Source organism: Patagioenas fasciata, chromosome 1, assembly GCF_037038585.1.
Source record: "Patagioenas fasciata isolate bPatFas1 chromosome 1, bPatFas1.hap1, whole genome shotgun sequence".
NCBI classification, from domain to species: Eukaryota; Metazoa; Chordata; class Aves; order Columbiformes; family Columbidae; genus Patagioenas; species Patagioenas fasciata.
This window is the reverse complement of record NC_092520.1, coordinates 85,332,158-85,344,802: the sequence shown is the minus strand read 5'-3', so window position 1 is coordinate 85,344,802 and position 12,645 is coordinate 85,332,158.

The following is a 12,645-nucleotide window of genomic DNA, read 5'->3' as shown; positions in this document are numbered from 1 at the left end:
CTGTAGAATTTTGCATGTCTTTTTTGAATATTTTTTCCAGATTTTCTCAGATAATCAAAACTGTTTTGAATACTGTCTGTTTTCCAGCATATTTGCAGCCCTTCCCAGCAAGGTGCCATCTGAAAGTTTAATAAGCTCAGCCTCTGTTCCCTCATTCTTGTCATTAATGGAAATATTGAATAATACAAGTTCTGGGAGAGTTCTCTGCAAAAACCTAGCTTGATGCATCTCTCGAGTTTGATGAAGAAGTAGCAGTAACTTCCCTGGTGTTGTGGTTCAACCCCAGCCAGCAACTAAGCACCACACAGCCATTCACTCACCACCCCACCACCCCCACCCCGCAGTGGGATGAGAGAGAGAACTGGAAGAATAAAAGTGAGAAAAATTGTGGCTTGAGTTAAAGACAGTTCAATAAGTGAAGCAAGAGCTGCACACACAAGCAAAGCAAAACAAGGGATCCATTCACTACTTCCCTTTGGCAGGCAGGTGTTCAGCCATCTTCAGCAAAGCCAGGCAATATCACATGTAATGGTTACCTGGGAAGACAAACATCATCACTCCAAACATCCCCCCTTCCTTCTTCTTCTCCCAGCTTCATATGCTGAGCATGATGTTATATGATGTGGAACATCCCTGTGGTCAGCTGGGGTCAGCTGTCTCAGCTGTGTCTCCTCCCAGCTTCTTGTGCACCCCCAGCCCACTTACTGGTGGGGTGGTGTGAGGAGCAGAAAAGGCCTTGACACTGTGTGAGCACTGCTCAGCAGTAACTGAAACATCCCTGTGTTATCAACGCTGTTTCCAGCACAAATCCAAACCATAGCCCCATACTAGCTGCTGTGAAGAAAATTAACTCTCTCCCAGCCCAAATCAGCACAACAGGGTATGAAATTTTCCCCTTTCCCAACTGACGACCAATAACAATTTGCTTTCATAAACTATGAAATGTTCCAAGTTTAAAATCTGTTATGAAGAAAACTCTCCAAAGACTGGGGAAGTGTAGAATATGCCTAACAGCAGAATTTACTCATAGACTATAGAAGATCCATGCTCTAGATGTGAAATCCATAAACATTTAAAGGGAGACAATCTGCTCAAGGAAATTCTTTAAGTATTTATGGCACTCAGCCAGACAGCTACCAGGCCGAGACACCTCCTGGCCTTAAAGCTGGAGTGTTACAGAAATAGTCTGAGTAGACTGTTGAAAAAAAAAACCTGTGGAGTTAAGTATTTTGGAACAGGTATGACCTCTATAGAAAGCTTGGCAATTCCTTAAAGGTTTTATTCCTTTGAAAAAAGCTCTTATGATTTGCTACTTTTGACTCTTGAGTCATACAGAGATCTCATACTGATAGTACATTGATCTGCATGTAGCTAAGTACTTCTCAGATGTTACTTCTAAGGGTGCTTAGAAGCACTCAAATGACCAAGAGGAGTGCTCGAATTTTTCAAGGTGGTGATGCCTTGTACCTTCAAGATCTAAGCCAACCTCTAACTTTAAGGCATCAGGAAGAGTGCTCTGCAGAAGGCTGATTATTCCAAATGGTTGTGCTGCTGTTCAAAGGGACTTCAACAGGCTGGAGAAAAGGGCCAATGTGAGTCTCATTAAGTTCAACAAAGGGAAATACCAAGCTCTGTCCCTGGGTGGGAAAAACCTCATGCCATCAGTGCGTGCCAGAGGCTGAAAGGCTGGAAAGCAGCTTTGCAGAGAAGGACCTGTTGATCCTAGTGGACATCAAAATGAGCCAGCAATGTGCCCTTGTGGCCAAGAAAACCAACAGCTCCTGGGCTCCATTAGGAAGAGCATCACCAGCAGGTCAAGCAACATGATCCTTAGCCTCTTCTCAGCACTGGTGAGGCACATCTGGAGTGGTGTTCAGTCCTGGCCTCCCCAATACAAGACAGACATGGGCCAGTGGAACAAGTACGGCAAAGGGCCAGAAAAATTACTAAGGACTTGGAGTATTTCTTATATTGGGAAAGGCTGAGAGGGCTGGAACTGTCCAGCCTGGAGAAGGGAAGGCTCAGGGGGATCTTCTCAATGTGTATAAACCCCTGACAGGGAGCAGTAAAGAAGACAGAGCCAGACTCTTCTCCATCACATATAGCGAAAAGACAAGAGGCAAAAGGCACAAGATGAAACACAAGAAGTTCTGTCTGAACATAATAAAACACTTTTATCTCATTTCCATTTTGTGGTGGTGGTTTTCTTTGGTTATTTTGATTGGCTGGGTTTTTGTTTGTTTGGGCTTTTGTTTGTTTGTTTGTTTGTTTGTTTTTTGTTTTTTGTTTTGGTTTTTCACTGTGACGAGGGATTGATCACTGGGACAGGTTGTCCAGAGAGATTGTGGAGTCTTGGAATCTCCATCCATGAAGATATTAAAAAATGTGACTGGCTACAGCCCTAAGCAACCTGCTCTAATTGACTCTGCTTTGACCACAGTGGGTTCCCAGCAATTTTCAGAGGTCACATCCCACCTCGACGATTTTGTCATTCTTGGGGACACTCTAACACGTTCCTCTGAAACATGGAGACATCCAAGGCCAGGTTGGATGGGGCTCTGAGCAACCTGATCTAGTTGAAGATGTCCCTGCTCATTGCAGGGGGCTGGACTAGATGACCTTTGAAGGTCCCTTCCAACCCAAACTCTTCTATGATTCTATGATTCATGTGTGGAACCATCATGAACAGAGCACTGACTTGAGTCTCAGTTTGCACAGAAGTCCAAAGTCATGTTTTAATGCCAGGAAATGAGAGAAAGGTGTCTGTTCCCTGTATCTCTCACACTTAGCAGAGACATCTCTCTCCATGTGCCAACTGATGCCAAATTAGCATTTTACATGTAACTAACTCTGGAAAGGCAAGAGGAGGCAGTGAAGAAAGCCCTGTGTGATATAAGTGCAGACCTTTCTATATGTACAGGTCTGGATACATAATGAAGAATGCCCTCACTCCATTAAACAGTTTATCCTTTATTATTATAGTTAACTTTTCCTGTCATTATGTTTTTAATTGCAGGCGTAGATGGATACGTAAATCATCCCCAGTCTGACCTAATGATGAAGCAATTGCATTTTCCTTCCTACAGTGGGGGAGGACACAGAGGAAGCCAGTGTCTCAAGTCACAGCCCTAAGCACAAGGTACCACTAGTTTAAAATGACCTGAGACACGGGATGGGGAGCTGTGGAGCTGCTGCCAGGAAGGTTCATGGGAAGAGCTGGGAGCACGGCCTGGCAAGGGACAAGAGACAGCACTTGCTCCAAAGGCAGACTCCCATTTCTGTACGGGGAAACCACCTGTCTTTGGGCATTTCCACAGCGTGTAGGGAATAGGACTGAAATGAAAGATAGAGGCTGTGTACCAAGAAATGCTTTGCTGATGCAACTGATTTCTTCCCAGTAGAACCTCAAAAACCAGACAATGAGCAAACAGCATATTGGATTTTTCTGTAAGGTATATAGCAGCATGTATTTTTCTCAGGTTCTCAAGGAGGTCTTTTCCTCTTCTATTTCTTCTTTCAACGTCCTTTTTTGCCAAGTTGTACAGTCTTTGTGTGCACTGCAGAGATGCTTCTGTGAATATAATCTGTCCAACAGGTTCCCAATATGTAGTCAAATGCTGCTTTCTGAAGGCATACATATATAGATAGGATCCCAAGGAAGAAATAATTATATAGTTTACATTAGATCAGACAGCATTACCTATTGCTCAAATGTAGGATTCCTTTCTCACTTTGGGGTGCACAACCTGAAGCAATGCTTGTGCTCCGATTTCAGGTTTTTCTGTGACAGAGCTGCTTGGGTTACCCTGTAACAAAAGCAAGAAGGCAAACATTGTAAGGGACATTTTAATGTGTGCATAAAGTCTGATCAGTATTTCCATACTGCTTCTCTATATCACAGAGCAGTAGTGGTCCAATCTTTCTATACTAACATCCAGTAATTCTGGTCAGAATTCAAGGGCTGGCCTGTTATGGGAACGTACCTGGTGCTGTGTGAGGGAGAATAGAAAAAAAGACCATTAGATCACTGCATCTAGATGCCATGTAAATTTTTTCAATGACCTGTCATCAACAGCTGGCCTGCGTAACCAGGTGGTTTGAACTGCAATTGCAAAGTGCTGCCATGATGCTGGTATCAGCAGCTTCTGCCTGCAAGTGCCGCCTTCTGTGTAGCTGAGCTGGCTTCCTGTGAGGGCTTTTCCAACAGACCCCAAGATGCTGTGACAACAGCTGTCTGCCACCATGACACCCAGACAACATATTAATACTCTCTCTCCAGTACAACTAGCTGCTGAGCTCTCTGAATCCCAGCCCTGCCATCCTCATAGGACCTCTGCAGTAAAATAAAATGGCCTGCAGGTCTGGGGTGAGGCTTGCTGAAGCTTCTCCTGTTATCCCAGATCTGAGACTCCAGGAAGAAGGAAGAATTTCTCCTTCCCAGAACAGTGTTTCTCATTAGCCCTGGTTTCAGGCAAACAATTTTTGGATGAACTGGTATCCTTCAGTGGGACAGTAGTATCTTAAATGCACTGCTTTCGGGACTGTGTGCTTTGTGCATTAGTCCCCCCTGTCTTGAATGAAGTGATGTCTGTATTTACATGTTTATCTAGACAGTGTTGTCATGTCCAGGTGGAGTAGCATACACTGAAAGTTTAAAATGTGCCAGATTCTCTGCCTTTTTTTTTTTTTTTTTTAAGCTGTAGGGTGTTTCTGGTTTGTTCTTTACTGCACCCTCCTTGAAAGGGGGGTAGTGTTGTGTTGCTGAAGCGGCAGCCTTGGGCAAGACATGGTACGTGATTTCTCTCGCCAGCTCTGAGGTTTGGTGCCAATATCGGGGTACTTTGCCTTGCCATCCCCTCCTGTCCTTCTCTCCCTCCCAAGAAGCAGGGAGAAAATGCTGCCTCTGTCCTTAGCCCATATCCATTTGGGACAAGGGGCGCTTCTGCCTCAGTCTCTAGGAGAAATGGAAGGAGCCCCTGCTGCTGGAGCATCTTCAGCTGCAGCCCCGCTGAGGTGCTCCTCCTGCTGCTGAAAGTCTAAATCCCCAGCAGCTCTTTTAACCACCCTCCTCATACTACTTGAAAAATAACTTTCTCTTGTCATTAACACTGATCTATAGCTGCATTAATGTGTGAAATCACTGGGTGTGAAAATAGTGTACTAACCGCTACTTAATGTAATATTACCACAGTAATGTCTCTAAAAATATCTTGTCCACTTGATTGCTTTCATTGTGAACTAGAGATAATGTACCACTTACAGCTGATGATTAAAATTCATAAAGCTTTGGTTCTTAATTACAGCAACTTGCAATCAAAGTGAAATGTCAGATCCTGAATGTTGTTTATCTGTATACAAATTCAGAAAAACAAGAAAATATAAGGACCGTCTACACAACAAAGCTGAGCTGCTTTGCTTTAAGATTAAGCAAAATAAGTACCCGTGTGGGTATTTATTGAGACAGGTTGGAATCAGTGAGCATGAGATCTTTGACGCAGCAGAACTCATTTCTTATGAAACACATTTTCAAATGTTTAAATTATGGAAGAGATTTGGAAAATACATTGATGAAGATGGAAATGTAAACTTGATAGAAAACTGTTGTGGGTGGATGGATGTAACTGATGAATGTGTTACGAATGGAAATTCTGCAATGCTGGCTCAAGGTTAAACCTAAGAGGCATTCAATGAGGGAGACATCTCAAAATGCAGAAATGGATTCCCACTGCCATGGGGAGTTACCGTGGTGGCTGGCAGAAGGCGGTAGACTCCTCAGCTTCAAACATCAACATGACTTAACTATTATCATGCTCTTGGTCAATGATGGCACTGTAGATCAAAATCACATTCTTTTGGGTGCCCTTAGCTCTGCATTTCCAGAGCTATGTGTTGTGGGTTTTGTTTGGTTTTAAGTTAATGTTAAGCTCTGAGGGTTCACAGTACTCTGGGATGTATCTTACCATAAATCTACTAACACATACCCTCAGCCCTAACTCCACATCAACATAGCTCCCTCCCTCATCATTTTTTGGTTTTGTTCTGGTATGTGAGATACAAGCATAACTAAGTGTAGAAACTACAGTTCTATTCCATTTATCGTCCTACTGGCATTTTCCATTTGTTGTATCTGTCCTGTGCCAGTCTGGAAAAATCCAAACCAGAGGGAGCCAATTTCTCATAACATCAGTAAAACAAAATAACATTAGAACAATAGGATCACTTCCTCACTCAATCTGAGTAGCTCTATTTCTTTCTTCTGATTAAATGTCACTTTGAAGGAGATCTGGCCCATTGTTTGGAAACTTCTTTAGAAAAATGAAGTGCTTTTTTCTTCCACAGGATATTCCCACTGTCTACATGCTGATTATTTTTTTTTGCATCCTTTTTGCCAGTAAATTTAAAAAAAAATTCTTTGTATAAATGGGAAATCAAACCTTGACAATGGTATTCATTTTCCTAGGCTTTCCGCACTACCTGTCCCTTCAGGTGCTATTCTTCCTGGTGGTTTCGATCATCTTTGCAGCGACACTCAAGCGCTCAATTTTAGAGCTGATCCAGTACACCCAAGTATTATTCCCTTGGCAGTTTTTCTCATAGACATTTGCTATTTGCCTAACTCTGTTCCAGCTACACTGGTGAACATTTTCGAAACAGGAAAACCATTTCCTACACTGACCGCCTCACGCCGTTCTGATTCACGGTGACTTACCCTGGCACGGGGTCTGTCCTGCTGGCTGTCGTGGCTTATGAAGATTCTGTAGCTGCCTGCTGGTGTTTACACTACTTGTGTATCACGAACAGCACAGCTAGTTTGCAGTGGGAAGGATTTCTTTGACTGTGTGGCTTGGTGAGCTCCTTGGTAGATGTTCTCCTCATGTCAGTCTTTGCCATCAGCAATTCCTAACAGCTCAGGGGTGTCCCAGCTGCTACTGAAGCTCTCCTCCTCGGACTGCTGCTGCAGCCTAAGCTGCCCTTCACGTGGATCATGCTTCAACTTGAGTCAGCCTGCTCCCTGTGCTCTTCTGCACTGGTTTCATGGGTGTCAACCTGAAGACATGCTCGGCCACAAGTAGAGCAGAAGCCCCTGAGCAACGCAGAGGCAAAGTAAGACACCTTCCCTCCCCACTTCTGCTCCTTCACAACTTCAGGCAAACGCCTTTGCCTGAGGCATGGTATGAACTTGCGGGGATGTTGGGTCTTTATAGCAGCTTCAAAAGGTCTCTCACAGCGTCCTGCTTGGAGCTTTCCCCTATTTAACACTTGATCCCTGTTTCAGTTTATAAGGTGTATGTGGCACAGTCCAGGCCATAAAGGAACATTCTCACAATGAAAAAATACTGTCTTGTCCCTCGTCTTGACACCCCAGCCAGGTAAACAGTAGGAAATTTGAGGCAAAGGTCCTATTCATCTTCATGTTGCAGATATCTTGGACACTCGCATCTCAAGCAATGGGTTTGCAATATATTACTTCTTGCAAAATCTGTGAGACGATTACCCATCCTTTGTAGTGCCAAATGCATCACGGTTTATGTCAAGTGGCCTGCAGCTGCAAGCAGCATCTATATGTACCTCCTAGGATGTTTCCAGAGCTCCCAGTGCCTGAAAAAGCCAATTTGTGGGTAACTAAGGTAACCCTCCCCTCCATGGCAGTGTACACCATGGACATACCCCTCTCACCTTACTGTTCAGTCCCACTTTTGGGGCTGTTCACAGTGCCTGGGAGGTTTAGGTGCTTCTCTCGGGAGCTCGCAGCTGTGGTGAGGATGTGAAAGGAGATAGTTAAGCTCTGTCTACGTTGAGCATGGCGGTACAGATAAATGCCCCAATTTTCATGGTGCAGCTGCAGCCATCAGAACCTGGCGCAGTGGTGAAGAAACAGGTAACCGGGAGTTGTCTGGCTTGGGGGAGGAATCCAGGATTTTCTGAGCAGCCCAAGCCCACTGAAGAACATGTCCTCAAGAGGCAATGTCTGACATCTATCCCACCTGCGTGAAACACCACGTCGAGAAATGTAAGGTGAGCACAGAGGGCCAGGTTCGCATTTTGCCTGTTGCCTCTTCAACATTTCCTGAACGTGGCAAAAAGGTCGAAGTGCCAAAGGGAAGGTAGCCCCCGGCAGTCGTGCTTTGTGCCACTGGAAATGCTGCTAGCTCCTGCTGCCATATGCTGCAGGTTGCTCGGGGAGGGAAGGCTCTCTTGTGTCTCTCATGTTAGCCTTTATTCCATCTAACAGGTTCAGGGCTGGTGTTGACAGCTTTGCACCTAGGGGTAAGAGAGTTAATTTAGATTGGGCACCTGTTGCTCCCTTGTCCTTTCTGGCTGAGGACAGATATGCTTTAAATACTGTACTCGTTACATACTCTGTGAGCAAGAAATTAGACTGTGCAAAGGAGGCGAGGAGGTACAACATGTAAAAAACATGTCCTCCCACTCTCCCTTTTCTGCGGGATAGGCGATGTTTGACTTCACACTCCAGGAAGCAGCTGAGAAATCCTTCAGATGGTTAAACATTTCAAATGGTGTGGATGGGAAAATGTCCTAGATTTAAAAATTTTCGCAGATGTACTTGAGTTACAAAGTAGATCATGAAATGTTTGTGGAGATGTTCTTACCCTCCTGCTATCGACATCATAACAAATAATCGAGTAAGGGAGGGGAAGCAGGAATTTTAAGGTAAAAGTGAATGGGTGATGCTGGGTTTCAAAACAAATAAAAAGGACATGCTACACTTGCCTGGTTTTGGTTTCCCTAGCTTCAGAGAATATCTAATTTATGTGAAATTTTTCCGTTTCAGTTTAATAGCATTTATGTTTTGAGTGATGCTTTCTGTCTCAGAGGGCTGTGGTTCTGGTGACCCCAGGCTGAGGCTTGGGCTAACCGACAGTCACTGGGGAATTCAAAAGGGAAAATTGCCAGTGTTGGTGTATTACCATATAGTAAGAGGAAAACATATTCTGGAATACATAATACTGCTCGTCAGCAATGCTTGGCTTCAGCTTCTCATTCAGTAACACAGACATGAGCGATTTTTCTTTCACTCTGCAGTGAATGTGACGTTGGTGAAAGGTCCTGGCCTGACCGCCCTGGGAATCAAGCCCTGTGTAAGCCCTCAGCACAGAGGCAAAGGATCCTGGCTACAGGCTGTTCTTCTCATCCGGTTTCAATGATGGAAGAGGAAACAGAGTTTATACAAAACCTAGCCCAGCCCCCAGAAACATCTTGCTTTGTTTATGTTCCGAGCTGAGCCTGTGACTCCGACTGTTTGGAAGAGCTATCCAGACATTTCTCCATCTGACTGACTTCACATCTATTTCTTGGTCTCATCGAGAGATCTGGCTTTTAGCTCCCGCTCGTGACGTCCCACTTTTCTCTCTCTCTCGCTCTGCTCTCCAGCGTCTGAAAGATCCATGTATAACGTGATTATGCAACCATGCAAATGGACACGGTTCTTTTCATTTACTGCAAACCCCGCTTCAGGTCTTCTGTTATGAAAATAAAATTGTTGGTGAGAGACACACTGTAGAATGTAGCAGCAAGGGAGTTTTATGCGGCTGGGTTTGAATGCTTGAAGGTGGTATTAGAGATGGAAACAGACTATTTGAAATAAACTGGTGTGCCACCATCTCTCCACAGGAACCAGCATCAGTTAATAGACTCAGACAGTTCTTCTCTGAATCCTTTCCCCCTAGGAAATGGCAGATACTTGCCCTTCTGCTTGTTTTCCTCAGCTGGAGGTCTCCCCCCACAACCCCCAAAACCCAGAGCTGCAGGGAAATTAGTGGTGCAGCTCTCCCAGAAGGCTAATTTGCACCCTCCCATTGTAAACAAGCAGCTGCCTTCTTCACTTTGCACCCAGGCAGGAGGGCCTTGGGGGCCAGTTAACCATGATGCTGCTGCAGCTGCACCCAGCGCTCAACACCAGGGCTCCCAGCGCCTAGTGGGGGGCAATGGAGGAGGAGGAGGAGGGAAGGAGTCCCTTACACAGGAAGGGAAACCAAACAAACTGCACAAAGCTTGTACTGCTTGGTTAATGATTCAAGACACCTTGGCCACTGCATGTTATCCCTGTAAGTGAAGATACCCCTCTCTGCTGCGGTAAGAGTAAGACCTGCTCAGTTCCAGTGGCCTGTCTCATCACAGTGCCCAAGTTCCTCACCGGGGCTTCATGGTTCTTATCCCATGGGATGATCTCACTAATGGTCCCTGTGTTACCTGTGCTGAAAGCACAGGCACAGGGCAGGCTGAGGTCTGCTGTTGCTGTGGGCTGCAAGCTTGCGTCCGTCTTCCTCGGGCAACCCCTTCCTCACTCTCCAGTGCTGGTGCTACGCATTGCCTGCATAGTGAAAGGGTTACATTAGCTCTCTCCAAATACCTCCAGAAAAGCTGTTTTTCCATTTCACTGCCCTTGAGGAGGGTCTTACCTATTCCAAAGTTCCCTTTACTGGATAACCAAGGCTTCTGTCTCCATCCAGTTCCATGTACTGGGTAGAATCACAGAAACATTTTGGACGGAAGAGACCATCAGGATCATCAAGCCCAACCATAACCTAACTCTAGTGCTAAACCGTGTCCCTAAGAACCTCATCTAAATGCCTTCTAAACACCTCCAGGGATGGTGACTCCACCACTTCCCTGGGCAGCCTGTTCCAGTGCCTGACAACCCTTTTCATGAAGAATTTTTTCCTAATATCCAATCTAAACCTCCCCTGGCACAACTTGAGGCCATTTCCTCTCGTCCTATCACTTGCTACTTGGGAGAAGAGACCAACACCCTCCATGCTACAACCTCCTTTCAGGTAGTTGTAGACAGCGATAAGGTCTCCCCTCAGCCTCCTTTTCTCCAGGCTGAACAGCCCCAGCTCCCTTAGCTGCTCCTCATCAGACTTGTGCTCCAGACCCCTCACCAGCTTCCTTGCTCTCCTCTGCACTCTCTCCAGCACCTCAGTGTCTTTCCTATGATCGTAACCAGTGCTCCTGATACTCCCCAGATCTGGGCAGTGTTTTGCAGCTGCCGTGCTCTGAAGAAGCAGCAGGAGGTCCTGCAGTGGCAACCGCTGCAGGGGAAGAGACGTTCGCCCTTGTCCTAGAGGAGTCCGGGGGGGCGGGTGAGGGACCGCGGCAGGACAGGCCGCGGGGCGAGAAGGCAGAAATCAGGGTGCCCCTCGCAACGGCTCTCCTGCTGGCGGGGAGACACAGGGGACGAACTGGCCAAGGCCGGTGGGCGCCGGCGGCGGGGCGGGACCGCAGGGGCTCCCCGGGGTGGGGAAGGAGGGGCTCGGCTGTGCAGCGCCCCGCAGCCCTGCAGGGGGCGCCCCGTCCCGCCGCGGCGAGGCCGGCAGAGGGCGGGCGCGGTGCCGCCTGCAGGGCCGCGGCAGGGCCGGGGTGGCGGCGCCGGGCCGGGCCGCGGCTGCCCGAGTCGCCCCTTCGCCCGCCTTTTTTCCTCCCTGCCCCCCCCTTTATTTCCTTTTTTCCCCCTTCCAATTCCCCCCCCCCGTTTTATTTTTCTTTGAGGGAGGTGTCATTGTCCCTGCCTCTCCCCTTGAGTTGCATTTGTCCCTCGCTGTCCTCCTTCTCTCCGCCTGCCTCTCCATTTCCTCCCGCTCCCTCCGTCAGCTCTTGTGTAGCCTGGCGTGTTTCTCTGTTGCTCTCGCCGCCACACAGCCCTCCTTCTGTGCAGCTCTCTCCACGAAATGGAGCTGAACAATTGCACCGGAGCGGATTTTTCTGTTACTGCCATATGTCCGTGTGCCGAGGCACCATTTCTCTTGTGGTATTTTGAACGCGTTCGTGCTGGAAATACTAGGACAATAACAAAACTGTGAATTTCTGCGTGTGCCTTTTTGGATTGTAATGAGATTTGAAATCCAGCATTAATGAGATCTGATGGATGGTTGTACTGATTTTTTTAAGCTGGTTTATTTCGGAGACATGTGAGATGCCCAGGCCAGATGGATACGGGTGGGAGAACCTTTCAGGAGAGCACGCCCTTTAATGTTACCTGCCATCCAAGTGCCAAGAGGACATACCAAGTGACTGAAGTAGCATCATTTTTTCTCTTATTTTCTTTTTTTTTTCTCCTTTCCGTTTGGAGATAGATGTGGTTCTGCAATCAAAGAACCGCTTGTAATTGCCTAGTTCCTTAAATACAAAAAGATGATGCCTGCCTATGTCTGCAGGGTACCTGAAACAACAGAAGCTGTGATCAGTGTACACTGCCCTATTCACCTTAATATAGTGTTAGCCAGGGCTGCCTCTGTGGCACAGGACTCCCTCGTCTTGTCCTCTGCTCTGCCCCCTTGAAATCCCTGCCAGAGCACCCAGTAGGTCTGACCCCTCTCATGCATGGGGGATTCATGGCCCCAGTGTCTCCCCTGATAAAAAAGGAGCTTTGAGATTGGGAGCTGTACTGCCCTGTAATTAATGTACACTCGGCCTCAAATACGCAGTGACAACAACTTAAATGTCAACATTCCTAGTTAATCCCTTGCTAACAAAATATGCCTGGAAAGAGATGGCTCTGCATAATCTCCAGAGAACAAGATCTTATTTTAGCAGTACAAGCACTTGGGAGATTTCCTCAGTTTGACCAATGAAACTGAAAGATTGGCTTTGATAATCAGAGCTGTAAATGATGCATTTGATCCC